Source organism: Elephantulus edwardii, unplaced genomic scaffold (genome assembly GCF_000299155.1).
Source record: "Elephantulus edwardii isolate Elephantulus edwardi_28Jun2011 unplaced genomic scaffold, EleEdw1.0 scaffold00100, whole genome shotgun sequence".
Classification (NCBI taxonomy): domain Eukaryota; kingdom Metazoa; phylum Chordata; class Mammalia; order Macroscelidea; family Macroscelididae; genus Elephantulus; species Elephantulus edwardii.
In genome coordinates this window covers 1,036,144-1,050,258 of record NW_006399850.1, presented here as the reverse complement: position 1 = coordinate 1,050,258, position 14,115 = coordinate 1,036,144, and the positions used below count along the sequence as shown (strand labels likewise).

At 38.1% G+C, this 14,115-nt stretch overlaps 1 pseudogene; it reads left to right on the top strand.

Moving 5' to 3' along the window:
* Positions 1–454, top strand: part of LOC102875683 — a 2,584-nt pseudogene extending 2,130 nt beyond the window's left edge.
* Positions 455–14,115: the final 13,661 nt, after the last annotated feature.

Below are 14,115 nucleotides of genomic sequence, written 5' to 3'. Positions count from 1 at the left end.
CAGCTCTGCAACTGCATCCTGGCCCATCCTCACCCTTCTGCCCCCAACCCTCACCTCCTTGTACCCCCAATATGTTTTTCCCAATAAAAAAAATTGATTGCAGATTGTTGACTCCCCCCCCCCAAAAAAAAAAATAGAGAGCGTCTTCAAGCTCCTGCCCCAGCTGACCTACCTGTATGGCAATGACTAAAAGAACTAGAAGAAACCTGACTCAAATGCGGTGGTGGGTGGTGTGGATGATGAAGAGGAGGATGAAGGAGAGGATGAGGAAAATGAAGAGGACTATTTTTATGAAGAAGAGAATGAAGATGAAGACGAAGATGTAGAAGGGAAAGAAGATGAAGTCTGCGGGAGGAAGAAGAATTTGGCCATGATGGAGAATTTGATGAAGAGGATGAAGATGAAGACGAAGATGAGGAAGAGAGAAACAGATGATGAAGGAGAAGATGATTAAGACCCCAGATAACTTACAAGGAAAAGCACTGCTCAGTATTGGTTGGACAGCTCATATGGATTTGGTAGCTGTTTAAAAATAAATAAACAAAAAGTAGCTGTGATACAAACGCCAGGACACCCACCCGCCCAAAGAGCCAAAGAAGAGTCCCTCTGACATTCCACCTTCCTGTTTAGTCCCTCTTAGAACGCCACCACCAAGTGGGGAATTTGCCCCAACAAAATTGTAAGCGTTGTTAGGTTTTTGCATAATACTCTTACTGTAGCATCGGTCGTTGTGATCAGTGAGTCTCAACCATTCCTGGCTACCAGTTATTCTGAGATTGTAACAGCATTTTTACTTTCTGTACAACAAAGAAACTTTGTAAATAAAATCTTAACATTTTGGGTCTGTTAAAAAAAAAAGGATCAATAGGCAGCATCATGACAGATGGAGAAAAGATTGAAGTTGTCAATGATTTAATCTTACTTGGTAACAGCAGTCAGGATATCAGAAGACATACTGCACTGGGAAACTCTGCATTCAGGGACCTCTCCAAATTATTCAGTCACTTGCTATACATCTGAGAGCTGAACGATGAATAAGAATGACAGAACAATTGATGCCTTTGAACTGTGATGTTGAAGAAGAGTGCTGAATACTCCATGGACTACAAGGAGAACAAATAAATCTATATTGGAGGAAGTACAGCAGAGTGCTTCTTAGAGGCAAGGGTGATGAAGATTTGTCTTAACGTGCTTTGTACATATTTCTAGGAAAGGTGATTCCTTGGAGCGAGATATCATGCTTGGGAAGGTAGAGGGTCAGCAAAAGAGAGGAAAACCTTCAACCAGAAGAATTGACATAGTGACTGCTGCAATGGGCTCTAGTGTGTCAGAGAGTGTGAGGATGGCACAGGATAGGAGAGGCTTCAGATCTGTTGTTCTTGGGGTCTCAATGGGTCATACTTGACTTGACAGCACCTTACAACAACATATAGCTAAAGCAGGAACTTTTTAAGGTCTCCACTCACTCACCCACAGTCCACTAAATTATCAGATGAACTAAGATTATGTAACATGGTTTGCAATATTTATAATACAGAGAAGAGACATCATTTATTAATAAGTTGAGAAAGAGGCAATGTTATACTCATCTTTGTGCCCGTGATTAGAACAGCAGACAGAAAATTCACAAAAATATCTATTGAACTCAAAAGCAAATATCTGTTGATATTTAAACTACTCCAGTAATTTAAATTAAAATTTAGGTATAATAACATTAATATACAAATCATGAACATGTACCAATAAATCATTTTAAAAACAGTATACTTGTTAAATGCTTAAGATGTCAGACATGAGTGAACTAACTCAGTCCCATAAATCAAATACTGTATAAAACCATTATTGTAGAATGAATATGAGGATCCAAGGGGCCAGAGGGTAGAAGCAGCGGGGTGAGGATGTGCGGGGGGCAGGGGGCAGAATTAATCATGAGGTCGCACAATTTGATGAGTGGGGGTTTAAGGGAAATGGGAAGGATCTGGTATGAAAAACAATGTATTCAAACTTTGTAAATAAACTAGTATAAAAATGAATATAAAATGGAATATTTATGAATGATTGTATGAATCACAATGTATATGAATGAAACATACTGTAGAGGTATTATTATATGAAAATCAATTAAAATATGTCAGACAGACATACTTGATAAATTACTGTTTTGTTGGTGCCTAAGAATACTACAGTCCTCTTTAGGACCAGAATTTGTAACAGAAGTCAGAGAAACCCAGATAACTGGGGTAAATCAGCACTTCTACTTCAACATTCTAAAGCCCTTCTTATGTTCTAAGGATCATTCCAAACACAAGAGTTGTAAAAAGTAGCCTGGAGTCTGCTTAAAATACTGGGCTTTTTCCCACTGAACTCTATTGAGTTCCCTAATGAACCTCCAAGTCGTCTGATTTTTGGCATTTGTATTAAGAACTGCTTTTCTCCAAATCTTCTTGTTAGGTGCCATCAAGTTGAGTACAACTCAGATTGAGCCTATGAACAACAAATCTTAACCTTTTCCTATCCTGTGCCAACCTCACAATCTCTGACACACTCAAGCCCATTGCTATAGTCATTTTGTCAGTCCACCTGGTTGAAGATCTTTCGTTCATGATGTCCTTCTCCAATGAATAACCTCACCTCACAAATGCCAAAAGTATGTAAGAGGAAGCTTCACCATCATGCTTCCAAGGAGCAATCTGGCTTCATCTTCTCCAAGACATATCTGTTTGTTCCTTTGGTAGTCCATGGGATATTCAGAACTCTTCTCCAACACAACAGTCCAAAAGTATCAATTTTTTTCTTCTGTCATCCCCATTCATTACCCAGCTCTCAGCTGCTTAGCAACTGCTTGAAAAGACCATGGCTTGAGTGAGGTGCACCTTAATACTCAAACTAACATCATTGCTCCTCAGTAATTTGGAGAGGTCCCTGACTTCAAACTTCCCAGTGACATATGTCTCCTGATCTTCTGACTACTGTACCATCTATCATGGTTTTGCCTATTAGTCCAGTGGTAAGAATTTTTGTTTTCTTGACATTGAGAAGCAATCCATACCGAAGATTGCAATGTTTGATATTCTACAGCAAGTGTTTCAAGTCCTCCTCACTTTCAGCAAGCAATGTTGTGTCACTTACATACCAAAAGTTATTGATGAGTCTTCATCCAATCCTGATGCTACACAGAGTCCAATAAGATTGACAAGGGATATAACAAGGTTTAAGGCTGTTGTACATAGGGTCGCTATGAGTCACAGGTGACTTGATGGCATATAACAACAACATCTACCAAAAATATGAAAAAAGAAGAGGAAGAATACGTAATGGCCAGGGAGTTGGCAATTGGGGAGGAGTTTAAAAGGCTGAATTATATATATATATAATATTTTATTTCTTTAAAACTAATCTAAATTTCATCTGCTATTTTACACACCCACTCCAGAAAGCCAGTAGGATGACTTAACATCCTTCTCTGCTAGCAAACTGATGCAGAAATAAGACAGTTTTCCACTACATTTTTTTCTTCTCCTTGATACCTAACCTAGAAATTAAAAAAAGTTGATATTCACACAAAATCTGCACATAAATGTATATTGTAGTCTTCTTTGTAACAGAACAAGAAAAGAAAAATGAAACAAGTCTTCAACAGGCTTTCAGATTATTTGCTTATAAAATGAATAGGTAGTCAATTTCCAATTAGTCTTTCTGATTACTTGCTCTGGGAGAGGGTGCAGATGGAGTGCTTTTTGGAGGCAAGAATAATGAGGCTTCGCCTCACATACTTTGAGCATGTAGCTAGGAGGGCCTATACCTTGGAGAAGGTCATGAAGTTGGGAAGGGTAGAGGGTTGGCAAAGGAGAAGACCCCCCAACCAGATGAATTGACATAGAGACTGCTGCAATGGGCTTTTGTGTGTCAGGAAGTATGAGGACGTCGCAGGATAGAACAGGGTTCAGGTCTTTTGTTCATAGGGTCTCTATGAGTCATACTCAACAGCACCTAACAACAACAACAAAATATGTATCAATTTGACTAGGCTAGGATTTTCAGTGTTCTGAAGCCTCAGTGGTATTAATGAATTAAGATTAAAGGTAGCTATGTAAAGATGTAGGCATTCTTCACTGATGTGAGCTGAGGTGTGATCAACCATCTGTACAGAGATTAGGATGGGGTGCAACATCCTTCATTAGCTCATATTTCTGATGAAATGAAAAGGGAGTTTCCCTGGGTTGTGCCTGTAACACCTTGCATCTCACAAGAGATAAAAGGAGAAAAGAAGCCAGTAGAAAAGGAGATCTCAGCATCACCAAGAAAGAAGATGAGAAGTGAAGTGTATCCTTTGGACCCAGGTCTTTGGGAAGCTCTTTAAAATGGGGAAAGGCCAAGACATATTACAATCTCCAAGGAACACTAGGTCTACAAATCCTGAAGGAGACAAGGACCTTCCTTCCAAACCAACAGATATAGGAAGCTTTCCCCAATAACTAGGACCCTAAATGTATATTCCTAGCCTCCTAAACTGTAAGAGAAAAAAAATCTGTTTGTTAAAACTGTACATTTTGGTTTCTCTATTATAGCAGCATTAGATAACACTACAGCTCTCTCAGGCATCTTTATTGATTTTAAAACACAGTATTCTTTGTTCTCTCAGAACTGAGTACCTCTTAATCTACATACAGGTTCTTGCATGAACACAATTAAGCACTGTAGAATTCCCATTCTGTGCAATGTTATCAATAATTTTTATGATTCACTCAGCCGAATGGCTTTGCATAGTCAATTAAACATAGGCATACATCTGTCTTGTTTTTTATGCCTTCATCCAAGATCCAACTGACATCAGCAAGATACACATGACATCAACAATGATATCTCTTGTTGTATTCCCTCTTCTGAATATGGCTTGATTTTTTACAAATCCTTGTAGATGCACTGCTGCAAATGTATTAAAATTATTTTCAGCAAAATTTCATCTTTGTGTGATGTTCATAATGTTTTTATTTTTGCTATTCATAAAAAGGAAAAGGAAAAATTATTGATATGCAAGATCTGGGATGATCTCAGGGCATTATACTGAGTTAAAAATCTGATCTCATAAGGTTACATATCTTGTAATTCCTTTTACATAATATGACAGTTTTATTTTGTTGTTGCAAATATGAGCAGCAAAAGATACACCAATTCAATAGTTTCTGATTGTAAAATTCAGAGATCCCACTCTTAGAATTGTTCCCCTTCATTAAAAATAAACTCACGGCCCTCAAAAGTTCTTACCTAATTTTTCAAGTTCCTGCTATTGATTTAATCTCATATAACTAGTTCTTAAAAGATCTTATTTTTTTACTTGTTAAGATAAATTATTCGTTTGATTTTAAGGAGACTTCCATAGACTACACCACCAGAACTCAATTAATATTCAGTAGTTTGGAATATTTCAAATAGTTAATAATAGAGTGACATGCTGAATTGTCACCAAATAATAATGATTAATAAGAAGTAATTGTAATTTAAATATCCAGATCTGTAGCTATCAGTCAGAGGTAAGAATAATGGCCTACCCTGTAATGTTCTGCCTCTGATTCTCTTGAAGTCAACTCCTGCCATCTACTATTTAAAAGACAACAACCTAAAATGTAGACTGGGATAAATTTAGCTTGAGTACTCTTTAAAAGAAAACTTGTCATTTATAAAGTTCTAATGTAATTTTAAGCTATGTTGCTCTACATTGAAAATTATTTTTGCCCAGATTTTATGGTGGTATAATACATACGTGTAGGGTTACTACTGGTTAACCTTGAGAAGAACACTTAATTGTGCTTGTGTGAAACCTATACTTGGACCATGAGGCAGCACTCAAAACAGAGCGGGAAACCACTGCATGATTCAGGACCAGAAAAAGGTGTGTGTCAAGGAAGCATCCTATCTCCATATCTTTTCAATCTATGTGCAGGACAGATCATATGAGAGGCTGAAATGTGTGAGTAAAGTTGCTGTTTGTGGGTTGGTTTGGTTTTTTTTTTAAGTTATTTGTGATGAAGAAATCATTTATCATACAAAATTTAATAATTCCATTTCTGTCTTTATTTCTGTCACTAAGTCCATATTTTCCTACTATCATTCCTTCTTCATTGTTTCCAACTTCACTTATTATTCTCATCAGCATATACCCTCCTAATCTCCTTATCTAGAGGTGTTTTAACATTGTACCTCTCTGTTTTGTAAATTTAATCAACGTGAGTTCTTTGTGATCTTAAGGACTCTATCATGTGGTGTGCGAGATGTTTGACTGCTAACTGAACGTCAGTTATTTGAATCGTGCTTTACAGGAGAAGTGTTTGACAACGTCAATCTTTTCTCCAACTATCACAAGATTGCCTATGTGTCCAGTGGTAAATATTTTTGTCTTCTTGATGTTGAGATGTAATCCATATTGAAGGCTATCGTCTTTAATCTTGTGCAGCACGTGTTTGTCAATGATTAAATTCTCCTTGGATTCACAATCAACACTCATAGCAACAGCAGTAAAGAAACCAAAAGATGTGTTACAGTGAGAAAATCTGCTGTCAAGAACCTCTCCAAAATGCTAAAAAGCAGTAACATCCATTTACAGACTAAGGTGCACATGGTCTAAGCCATGGTATTTTTATTTGCTTCCTATGCATCTGAAAGTTGGACAATGAATAAGGATGACAAAAGAATTGATGTCTTTGAATTGTTATGCTGGAGATTGTTGTTGTTATGTGCCATCAAGTCAACTCCCATTCATAGCAACCCTATGAACAATGGATCTGAATCCTCCCCTATCCTGTGTCATCCTCACCATCCCCTGATACACTTGAGCCCATTACTTCAGTGACTGTGTCAATCCACCTTTTTGAGACTCTTCTACTTCGACCCTCCACCTTTCCAAGGATGATGTCTTTCTCCAAGGACTGGTCCCTTCTAACAGCATGCCCAAAGTATGCTGGACAAAGCCTCACCATCCTGGCCTATAAGGAGAAGAAGAATAATACTGAATAGTCCAAGGACTGTCAAAAAACTAAGTAGGTCTGTAATGAAGGAAGTGCAACTAGGGTCCTCCTTAGAAACAAGGATGGTGAAACTGCATCTCACATAGTGTGGGCATGTTGTCAGAAGGGGCCAGTCCTTGGGGGGAAAGTCATCATGCTAGGAATGGTGGAGGGTCAGAGAGAGAGAGAGGAAGACTCTCAACAAGATGAATTCATACACACACACACACACACACACACACACAAAGGATTAATTGATATAGTAACTAACTATGGGTTCAAGCACATCATAGATTGTGAGAATGGTGCAGATTGGGCATGGTTCTGATCTGCTGCTGTTTTAGGGTAGCTATAAGCCATACTGCACTTGACCTAACAACACCAACTGCACGAGAAGGATGGCAAATCTGCTCCCAAAAAATGTACAGCCTTGGAAACCCAGTGGAGGGTTGTCATAAGTTAAAATGGACTCTGCAGAAATGAGTTTCGGTTTTGGTAACCAACTTGCTCGTCAAGAAGTGAGCATTAGTAATATTCTTTATGATTAAGCAATCATACTTAGTCATAATCTTCAGGATAATCAATAATGTTTAACCGTGAATTTAAAAATGTGGACAATTTATTTTCCTTGATTTTCAAGAAACAGATTAGAAAACAAGAATTCTTCATTTTCCTTGATTTTCAAGAAACAAATTAGAAAACAAGAATTCTTCCCCCAAACCAAAGGATTTACTGTCTCTGCAGTTCCTCTAAGTCACAGTAGGTGGAGGTAACACCAAGCAAACCAATTTCCTTTTGAGCCTCTGTTTATTGAAAGAATCCATCTCTTTTTGCCACTGAGATAACAATATTTATTTTTAGTGTGTCTTGATGGGTTCTGTCTGTAATTGAAAAATATTGGAATCAAATTCTGATACCTAATCACACAGATGCAAGCTCTATTAGATTTCAATTAGCATTCACTCTAATTTGATTAGAAGGCTTTAGCCATCAAATAGCTAATAGAGAGACATTTAGATAATTGCAGCTGTCTGGGATTATTACATTTGCTATAATTTTCAGAGTGATTCATGTAAAGTCTGGGCTGCAAAATGTGTTTGTGTTGGTAGACTCAAGAAAAGATGGTGCACCGAGATGGGGGCACTATTTTACCCTTGTGATCTGACACTTGGAATTGGGTTGGGTTCTTTTCCCCCCATCAGAATAGAAAATAAGAGTGCTTGCCATTTAGCTGTTTTCCAAAGAGATATTCTTAATTTTTCCATTCATTATATTGTTTCTTTTGGTCAAAGAAAAATAGCATTGGCCAAATTTTCTTTTCCTTTTCTTATTGCGGCAAGTTACATTTTATTTGAATGGGTTTGTCACACCAAAATTAACCTGTTGCACAAAGGTCTTCCAAAGTAAATTAAATTGGCAGGCAGGGAATCTTTATCTTTTTCCCATTCATACTATTCTAAATGCAAACACTAGAGATGTTTGACCAAAGTTACTAGGCCAGTTGGCAAAGATATGGATGATATACTGTCTTTAAACATGAAATAGTTGAATTAATCAGTCACTTCTGGCCCCTAGAATCTAAGATCCTAGAGATCAACAAAACAACCTTCAGTCAGATCTATTTACCAAGACTAATAGAGCAGCCCACATTTGGTACATTTTGGATATGACAAAGTAGCCTATTCTAGAGAAGAAGGAAACTTTGCCTACAGGGAGTTTCTCTCTATTCTATGTGGGCAACAAGAACCAATTCAAGTTCAGACACACAAAAAAAGTCATCAATGAAAATGTTGTTGTTTTTGTGTACTGTAGAGTTGAAGACAACCCATCATAGCTGACCCCCCACCAGGTTTTCAGAAGCAGTTAATTGCACAGGAGGTGATTACCCTCCTTCCCTTTGGCACATCTGATGGATTTGAACCACATGCCTTCAGGATTGAAGTGCAGTTACTTACCACTACTTAAAGTAGAATTTTCATCCACAGACAACTTGATGATTTGGAAATATGGCTTCAAAACTGTATGCTGTTGCAAATGTGATATTCATAGACTAAATCCAAGTGATGGATGCTTATTTTGTTTTGTTCTGCTGAAAAATATTTGTTATACGTCAGTATGAAACCATAAATCCCTATTAATTTTTTATAAATTTTTAAAATTTAATTTGTAATTTTAATGAAAGTTTACAAAAAGTCACTTTTCATTCAGTCATTGTTGCACATTTTAATCCCTATTAATATTCTTATGTTCTGAGGGGCATGGACTGTTTTTAGAGTATAACCAGTGACTACACCTTTTTAGACCTAGACATAGCTCCACAGGCACCACCCTCAAGTACTTTATCATACTCTCAGTCTAATTCTATTCCAGGTCATTGTATTTCTGTTGTTGCATGTTATCGAGTCCAAGCCAACTCATAGCTGACCCTTCAGAGGGTTTTCAGAGGCTGTAAATGGCACAAGAAGAAACTGCCCATCTTTTTCCTGCAGAATAGCTCGTGAATTCTAACTGCCTGCCTTTGAATTGGCAGAGCAACTTTTACCTACTAGGCCACCAGAGCTCCCATCACAGCATTTATACAAGAACATAAAAAAATTCTCTTGAATAATGATGCATCCAGCCTAGCTGTCTACCTTTGACTGTTACACTTTTCAGAGTGCGTGTGTGTGTGTGTGTGTGTGTGTGTGTGTGTGTGTGTGAGAGAGGAGCCCTGGTGCCAAACAGCTAAGTGCTGAGCTGCTAACTGAAAAGTCAGCAGCTTCAGCCCACCACCCAACTCCTTAGGAAACAGGAGTGGCCATCTGCTTCCTTAAAAATTCCAGCTTTTGTTATTATGGCTATGACAAGAGTCCAGACTGAAGGTTGCATAGTGGAGTGTCCTAGGGGGTGGGGTGTTGTATACCAATGAAGGAATTTTTCCTTTACTTTTCAAAGAGAAGAGCTGACTTGGGGTGGGGGGGAGGGGTTGGCAGGGAGAAAAATGCAACAATGAATGAATGGAAATTCAAAATCTCTGTAAATGTTCATTAAAATTAATTTTTAAAATTTACAGCTTTTGAACATAGAAAATCTATATGAACCTACCTACCATTCCACTGCTTGGAATATACCCTGAGAAAATGAGAACTGAGTCACAAAGGAGACTGGTACACCAATGTTCATAGCAGTATTATTTACCATAGCAAGAACATGAAAACAGCCCAGATTCCCAACCACAATGGAATAGATTGAGAAATTATGGTACATTCACATGAACACTATGCAGCACATAGGAGCAATGATTTTGTCAGTTACTACCTAACATGGGAGGGATTGGAGAACGTTATGCTCCGTGAACTCAGTCCCATAAAGACAAATACTGTATAAGACCATTATTGTAGAAAGAGTATAAGGGGGGAGGGAAACTTAATTACAGGGTCACACAATTTGATGGGTGGAGGGAGGGGTGGGGAAAGGAAAGAGGAAAGATTGTGTGAAAAACAATGTATATGAACTTTGTAAGTAAACTGGTATAAAATTTTAAAAAGGGAAGAAAGATTACAGCTTTTGAAATCCTTTTGGTGTTTCTACCCTCTCCAAAAGATTCTCTATTGACAGAATTGACAGCAATGGGCTGCTTTGGGTTTCATATATATTTGAATATAAATTCAGTAATCTTCTAGAAAGATAAGCACACATGTGGGCTAGTGGGGTAGGGAGAGGGAGAAGACTCCAGATTCAAATATTCTATAAAGACCTTTCTACTCACCTTTAAACAGGACAAAGACAATAATCCAAGAATGAAGCTGATGGAGCCCACTGAATCACAGTTATGGGGTTCCTTAAATAAGATGAAGAAGAAAGAAAATCATCACAGAATTACAAATGGAGTCAGGTACAATCTATCACTATTGTAGGTGGCACTACAGAAGGGGGTAAGGTTGTTGTTACTGTGGGGTTGGTGCTCTGGCTTCAGTCTTCCTCACCCCTCTAAAGAATTAAACTGGATGGGAGAGAAAAGGGACCAATGCCTGAGCTACAGGAATAGCACAGTTTACAGCAAATAGTCCTGAATGGGGTGAGGCCTTGAGCAGCAAACAGCCCCAATGGGACATTCAGCTGGCTGAGAAGAAAGACAGGGAAGCAGGCATGTGAAAGTAAAGGCAGTTTTACTAGAGAAAGTATGTCCAGAAAGAATAGTCATTCTCTGTTGAAAGAGAAGAATGGAGAGGACACAGTACTATGAGTGTTACAAGTTAATAAAGCTTGCTTCCTCACCTTGGTATGCATTAGGCTTTGAGTCTGGGCCATGGGATGATGTAAGGAGAAGTTCAAAATTTGATAGGCAGTTCTTACTCTGATCCCTTATTCCTGATGTCACTGGCTGTCTGAGGAGTTTTTGTGTACCTAAAATGCTAATCTGTCTGCTTAGGGGACAGTCTTTACAGCCTATCAGGACTGCAAGGTACTTAAATCCTCCCTATCTGTTTCCTGATTTTGATGGGTAGAGTCTGGTCTTAACCACTTCATCCATGCTTTGCCCTCTGTCAGCCCTTATCATGAATTTCTGATTTCCTTATTTTGTTAGTTATCTGCCCTAACATTCTTTCCTCCCAGATCTTGTCTCTTTTCACTAATTTTTACCCTAATAATTATGACTGGGATATGTATGTGAGTATACCTGAAAATAGGGTATGGACTGGTTCAGTGGTCAGGGCCACAAGACAATATCCTAAGTCACACTTTTTATTTTAAACTTTTTGTTATGAGTTGAGTGAAAATTAATAGAAAAAATTTATTTTCTATTCAATAATTGATGCACGTTATATTTTGTGACATTGATTACAATTCCTACATTGTAATAGTACTACCTCACAACCTTAGTTTTAACTTAAATCAGATAATATACAGCTACTTTCAGAAGATCATTAAGGACACAGCTAGGCAAGTAGCCTAAGGACAAACCTGCCACTTCCTAGGTTTACTGTAACTACTTTCTTCCTGAGGGCAACCTGACATTCCTGGGGTTTACTTCTACTTGTCTAAGCCTAACCATAAGACTGGTTTAACGTTGTTGTCAGGTGTTGTTGAGTCAACTATGACTCATAGCTCTGATCTGAACTCACACATCCAAACCCTGCCCTATTCTGGGCCGTCCTCACTGTTCCTGATATTCTTGAGCCCATTGCTGCAGTCACTGTGTTGATCCATCTTGTTGAGGGTCTTCATCTCTTCTGACTCTCAGCCTTTCCAATGATGAAGTATTTTTCCAAGGACTGGCCCTTCCTAACATGAGCAAAGCAGGTGAGACAAAGTTTCACCATCCTTACCTCTAAGAATCACCCTGGTTGCACTTTATCCGAGACATCTTTGTTCTTTGCAGTCTGTGGGTTATTCACTACTCTTCTCCAACACCACAACTCAAAGGCATTTTTCTTCTTCTTCTTCTCCTTCTCCTTCTCCTCCTCCTCCTTCTCCTTCTCCTACTTCCATCATCCTTATTTGTTCAACTTTCAGATATATAGCAAGTAATTGAAAATACCACAGCTTGGATCAGGTGCACCTTAGTCTTTAAGCTGACACTGTTATTCCTGAGCATTTTGGAGAGGTCCTCGGCAACAGATTTTCTCAATGTAGCTCATCTTTTGATTTCTTGACTGCTGGTACTAAAGATGTTAATTGTGGATATTCAGACATGATATAATTGTTGACAATTTCAATCTTTTCTCCTTCTGTCTTGATGTTGCCTATTGACCAATGGTAGGGATTTTTCTTTTCTTGATTCTGAAATGTAATCTATATTGAAGGCTGTAGTCTTTGATCTCTGCAACAAGTGATTCAAGGCTGCTTTAATAGTTAGAAAGATATCAAATGGAGTCTGAAACCATTTCAAGGCTCATATTTGAATGCCTGCTTAGACCACAACCTTCCACAAACCAAGTTCTTTATCATTTAACCTCTAATACACAAGTGTGTCCTTTAATGTTTTAATGAATCTTTTTACTAATTAAAAGTGGTCATGGGATGGGCAAGGACCCCACAGACTCAATAATAGAAGTAATGTAGATTAACTGTAGGTCTGAGCCACAATCCACAGCTCATATGAGTGCTGTTCATTTTTTCCCCCCAAGAGATGTAGACAATGTAATTTGTAATAGAGAAAATAATGTGGTAGATTCTTCCAGGGCAATCAATCCTCTTGGAATGTAATGAAAGGACTAGAAGTAGAGGATCTGAGGGGGAGAGATAAGGGAAATAAGCATGTACAAATAAAAGATTACTAAATAAACATATATTTCCTTCCATATCTCTCTTCAGAGAGTTCTGTGGTGTAGCCAGTAGGGAGCATGTTCCTAACCCAAAGGTGGTGCCTCTCTGGGAGGTTCAAACTCACCAGTGGCTCAGAAGAGAGATGAGCAATCTCCTCCTGTGTGATTTACAGCCTCTGTAACCGCTGGAGGGTCAGCAATGAGTTTCTTTGGGTTGGGTCCCCCCCCCTTTATCTTGTTTTATTTAACTTGTTTTGAGAAAAATGAGCAATTGATCAAAACTATGAACCAATTTGTGAAAGGAACTTCTAGGTATTTCAATATCAGAAGATCACAGTCTCAAGGTCTCAAACAACACTGGGACATAGTATTTCCACAAAGGTTAAAAAAAAGTCTTTTCTTTCTTTATTATCCTTATTCTTTTTTATTGGTTTGCATACAGAATTCATATACACCATGTTTCATACACACACACATATACATATATATATATATATATACATATATATATACACCTCTGGTAGCCTAGTGGCAAAAATCTGTGCTACAATCTCAAAGGCATATGGTTTGAATCCGCCAGCTACTCCATGGGAGAAAGATGGACAATCTCCTCCTGTGCAATTAATTAACTGCCTTTGAAAACCTGTCAGAGGGTCAGCTGTGGGTCAATTCTGTCTTGATAGTACCCAATAATATTGGTTTGCATACAAAAATTGTTACATTCCCATCAACAAACGAATGGATAGAGAAGCTGTGGTATATTCGCACAACGGAATACTATGCTGCATTGTAAAACAAGGAACTCATGCAATATTATTCAAAATGGTTGACTCTGGAGAACATTATGCTGAGTGAAATATCCCAGT